The following is a 5,383-nucleotide window of genomic DNA, read 5'->3' as shown; positions in this document are numbered from 1 at the left end:
ATGCCACTGGACTCCAGCCTGGGCGACAGAGTAAGACTCTGTCTTGAAAAAAAACAAAAAACGACAACAACAAAAAACCTCACTGCCACAGGCCTTTCTGGTCCTCAGCTCAAAGGTCATCTTTCCAGACAGACTTTACCTGAACACTGGCCATCCCTCCTTAACTGTCACCTGTCATTCTATCGGCAACCTACAGATTTTCTCTAAAGTAGTTATAGCCAGCTAAAACTGTGTGTGTGCGTGAGTGCGTGCATGTGTGTATGTGAATATTCTACCTGACCTGTCTTGTTTTTCACTATGTCCCCACCATAAGGGGAGTGGGTGTGACCTGCAACAAGTTCCCCCTCAACAGGCAAGTCCAGCAGCCGCCAAGGATTGAAAGGACTCAGGAGATCCTTTCCTTCTGTCCAGAGCTCACATCTCTCTGGAGCCACAGCAACGTGCCTGGTGTTCTGGGTGGGGCTCCCGCTGTGAGGAAGACAGCAGCGCTCAAGGGCACCTTGGTGTGGGATTGGGTTGTCCGAGTCCTTCCCACCAGCTGACTATCTGCAGCGTCTTCCATCCCTGTGGGGTTTTGTAACTCCAGCATCCTGTGCCATGTTGAGTCATCGCGCAGGTCAGAGGCCAGAAGGAAGAGCCCATCCACCGCGGCTCTCGACTTTCATTGCACATTTGGAAATAAAATGAAAAGCCTCTGCCACGTTTTGCCTAGCCAGTCATGACTGTTTAGAAGAATTAGCTGCGAATTAGTCTGTACTCTGCGTCTTTCTCCCCATCAGTCATTTCTGAAATGAAATTAGGGAAACAATGAAAGAATGAGGATCTGATCACAACTGTCTGACATCTGCCTCCAACACGGCATTAGGAAGCTCCGGAGAGAGCGGAGGCAGGTACGCCAGGATACACGAGCAAGAAACGGGAGAGAGCGACTTAGGCAGTGCACACCGGCTCTGTCTTCCAGAAGACGGCAGGCGATATTCTTCAGCCACTCAGATGGATTGGTAGGTAGTTCTTGGGGAGGGGGCTCCGTGGCAGGGAGTTAGTTCCTGAGGAGAAGGCTCAGTGGCAGGGAGTTTCCCTCGGGGGAGCAGAGGAAGGCAGCATCCCAGACAGAAGTGGCCCCCTGGGAGCATCATCATTGCACGGCATTCAGAAGACCACATCACGACACTCCACCCCCCGCCTCCACCCCCTTCCCCCAACCCCTGCCAAACTAACCACTAACAACAAACAGCACAAGTCAGGCGTGGTGTTAGGTTGGGGCTGTGGTTGTGGAAAGTCTGAATCTCATGAGCACAAACCCTACTCCATACCCCACCTAAGGAGGCCTTAGAGTCAGGTCAGAAAGACCGAATGCACCTGGGTACAGGTTAAAGCGGGCATCCTTGCATCTCCTCCTGGGAGAATCCTTTTGGGGGCTGTTTAAGGGGCACACAGCACATGCCCCCTCCCCATCTTGAGGCATGGGGTGGAGGGATGAGTAACAGAGCAGAATCCTTTCCTGCCTGCGGTGCTTGGGCATGCTGATATGGTGACAACGTACCATTACGGGTGGGACGTGCCGAAGGAAAGAAGACACTTTGGGAGCTCCATCTATGCCTGGGGAGGTGGCTCTGTGAAGGGAACGCATCAAAGACAGACAGCACCAGACGTTTGTTAAAGGAGGCAGCAGATTTTATTCAGACTATTGCAGGAGTGGGGAGAGGCTGCAGTATGAACTGAGCTCAACTCTGCTGAGACGAAGGTGACTGAGGCTTTGAAAGCAAGAATAGAGAGGGAATAAGCAGGCTATGAAGAACAAAAAAAGGACGAGGGAGCAATCTGGGAAAACGGAAAATTCCAGAATGGGCCCGATATGATCTGAATACTAGTGTCACCCCAGATTCCTGTGTGGAAACCTAATTCCCAATGTGATGGTATGAAGAGATGGGGCCTTTAGGAGGTGATTAAGTCCTGAGGGGGAGCCCTTAGGAGTGGGATTAGTGTCCTTATGAATGGGAGCACTCTCCTCTCACCCCTCCCCCTGACATGGGGACACAGCCAGAAGGTGCCCTCATCAGACACTGAACCTGCTGGCACCTTGATCCTGGACTTCCAGGCTGCAGAAGCGTGAGAAATGAATGCCTGTTGTGGATGAGTCCACCTCCCCTCCACTCCATCCCCAGTCTATAGCGTTTTGTTAAAGCAGCCTGAATGGATGGGATAAGTGGGGAGTAACTGGAGGGGGTTGGTTTGTCAGTGTGATGTAGGACAAGGCGCCTGTGTGGCTTGGTAGCATTGCTTTCTCTCGCACAAAGATTCAGAATGAGGCTGGGGTTGCCTTTTGGGACGCAGCCTAGTGCATCCCTAATTCTCATCCATGAGCCCAGTGTGCCACCCCTCCGTCTCATTTCCCCTCAACTGGTCGTTTCTAGCTTTCTTCCTCTCTATAAGAGAAAAAAAATCCATTTTGCCCAACTCTTGAAACTCTTGCTGACCTTATAGTCAGAGTATTCTTCCTATCGCAATAGTCCTTCCTCTTCTCCCACTCCTCAGCAATAATCCTTCTCAAAGTATCTCCTTACTGATGTAGGGGAGGAAGAGATGATTTTCCCTCTCCACTCCACAGTTCTTAAAGGTGTCAGATCACTGTAACAAAAGACAGATTAGCAAGAGAGGAATGAACAGAAGTTGATTAACCTCATGCTTATGTAGGAGATACCCAGAGAGATGAGCATAGCTCAGAGAGGTGGCTTGGGGGTCAGGGTCAGAGCTCAGGGTTAAACACTGTCTTCAACAGAAGCACAGAAGGGTGCTGAGGGCTGGTTAGGGAGCGGTGACCTGGACCAACATAGTAGGGACAGTGAAGTTTGTGATGGTGCCTCTCCATTGGCAAGTCTCGTGATTTAGGGTCTTTCTCTTTCTGGTGCAGAGAGGGAGAACCTTGACAAATGGGGATCTCCTTTATAGATGTAAATTTCCCTGACGAAAGAGTCATTTCTACTTTCTTCTCAGAGATTCTCTTGTGTCTACATTTAATCAAAACAATCAGCTCAAAATCATCCTTGTGTCAAAGACACATATTTTGGGTATCAGATCCTGCTGTCTTATAGCCATCTTTAGGGCGACATATTCTGGTCTCCTACACTAAGTCTGGATTTATTTTTTGTTTGACACATGTGTCTGTTGAGCACTTGAAATTTGCTAGCAAGACTGTGGCACACTATTTTATTTTATTATAATTTAATTTAAATACTCACATGTGGTTGTTTGCTTCTTGCTGGGAGAAGACAATTGTAGAGGAGAAAAATGAGGCACAAGGAGATGAAGCTCCCTGATGCAGGCTTCCCAGCCGAGCGGTGATGGGGCTGGAATGTGCCCCAGGCCTGGCCACACAAGGCTTTAGTACTGCTCCATGCTGTGTCTCTTACTGGACCCTGTTAGGTTCACCCCCTGGTATCCTTAGAGGATGGATTCCAGAACTTCTTATGGACACCAAACCCTGAGGAGGCTCAAGTCCCTGGTATAAAATGAGGTAGTATTTGCACATGACCCATGCATATGCCCACGTGTATGTTATATCATCTCTAGATTACTTTTAATACCAACTACGATGCCTACACATCACTCCATTCGCGTGGATTCAACATAAGACTCTGTGTGAGGCAAATTCAAGTTTTTCTTTTGGGAACTTTGTGGAATTGTTTTTTTCTGAATATCTTTGATCCACAGTTGGTTAAATCTATGGATGTGGAACTGAGGGATACCGAGGGTTGATTGTACAGAGAGTCATAAAACCAGTCCCAGAGGGGTCAGAGAACTGGTACCCAAAGCCTCCTTTACTGAATTTCTCCTCGGCCCCTGCAGAAGACACAGGAGTCCTCCAAAAGGACAACAGAGCGGGAGACCATTCTCCTGGAAGGACAGGTGGCTCAGATACGGATTCTTCCCCTCTCCTTACACCCCATTGTGTGTCTAAACCCCACTTCTGAGCTTTCATCCTTTGTTCCACAGAGAAATGCAGATTTTTAAGAAATCTCTTGGAGAATGCTTTGAGATAAGAACAATTTATGTCTCAAACACATTAGCAGAATCCAGCCTTATATTTCAATGCTCCTTTCACTGAGAACTCAGAATCCATCACCCATTGTCTGGCTCTGAAGCCACCCAGGGCCGGGTGATAGGCGGTAAACCATTCTTTGCCATGAAGCATCAGCTGCAGCTGAAATGGGATTTACGCCTGAAGCTCAAGGTCGGAGTGTGGATGACACTGAAAGAAGGTTGAGCTATCATTCTGTCCGCAGTTTGGAATTTTCAACCCAGGGCAAGAGGAACATGGTCCTCAGGTTGGAGGATCAAATTCTCATTGTGGCTTCAGCTGACCTGGAGCAGGCTTGAGCGCAAATTCGCTAACTTCTTTGAGTTCAGTTGCCTTACTTGTGTAATTAAAGCAAAGTAGATATCTCTTGCCTACTTTTTTAAATCAATAGGTAGACAAGAAGGAGAAAATAAATTGTGACACTATGAAAATTAAGGAAACGAGACGTTGTCAGAGATGTTGTTCCTGAAGCAGTCTGGTCAGTCCCCTTCCAGCGAAGCCTTGAGGGAGAGGGCTGTTCCTGGGAGGTTCAGGGAACAGAGAACAGCAGGGAGCTGAGCGAGAGTGCAGCCCTACAGGCCAGCTCTGGGGAGCAGTGTGTGCTGTAGGGTTGATCCCTCTAGGAAGGCAGGGTTCCAGCATTTTGTACCCGCGTCCTCGGGCTTTGGCTGAGGTCCTCCTGACACGCCAGGGGATGGAAAGGTGGGGCAGCTCCTGTTCTCTGAGAAAAGCAGTTCTCCAGGGAAGGGGACACCTGGGAGTTGTCAGCCAGTAAAGTGAAATGCGCAGGACACAGCAGCACCCACGATGGTCGTTTTTCAGTATTTTTGTTGGTTTTCTATTGAGTCACTTTGTTCGTGTCTTCCACACAGCAAGAAAGTGAATGACCATTGTGCGTGATACTCAGCCCCTGAAGAGCAGCGCCTTTCACATAGTTGGTGTCTATTAAGAAATAACAGGGCTGGGCATGGTGGCTCACGCCTGTAATCCCAGCACTTTGGGAGGCTGAGGCGGGTGGATCACCTGAAGTCAGGAGTTTGAGACCAGCCTGGTCAACATGGTGAAACCCCATCTCTACTAAAAATACAAAAATTAGCCAGTGTGTGGCAGGCGCCTGTAATCTCAGCAACACAGAGGGCTGAGGCAGGAGAATAGCTTGAACCAGGGAGGTGGAGATTGTAGTGAGCCAAGATCATGCCACTGTACTCTAGCCTGGGCAATAAGAGCAAAATTCAAAAAGAAAGAAAGAAGGAAGGAAAGGGAAGGAAGGAAGGAAGGAAGGAAGGAAGGAAGGAAGGAAGGAAG

This window comes from Mandrillus leucophaeus, unplaced genomic scaffold (genome assembly GCF_000951045.1).
Source record: "Mandrillus leucophaeus isolate KB7577 unplaced genomic scaffold, Mleu.le_1.0 Scaffold654, whole genome shotgun sequence".
Taxonomy (NCBI): domain Eukaryota; kingdom Metazoa; phylum Chordata; class Mammalia; order Primates; family Cercopithecidae; genus Mandrillus; species Mandrillus leucophaeus.
Note: the sequence above shows the minus strand (reverse complement) of the source record.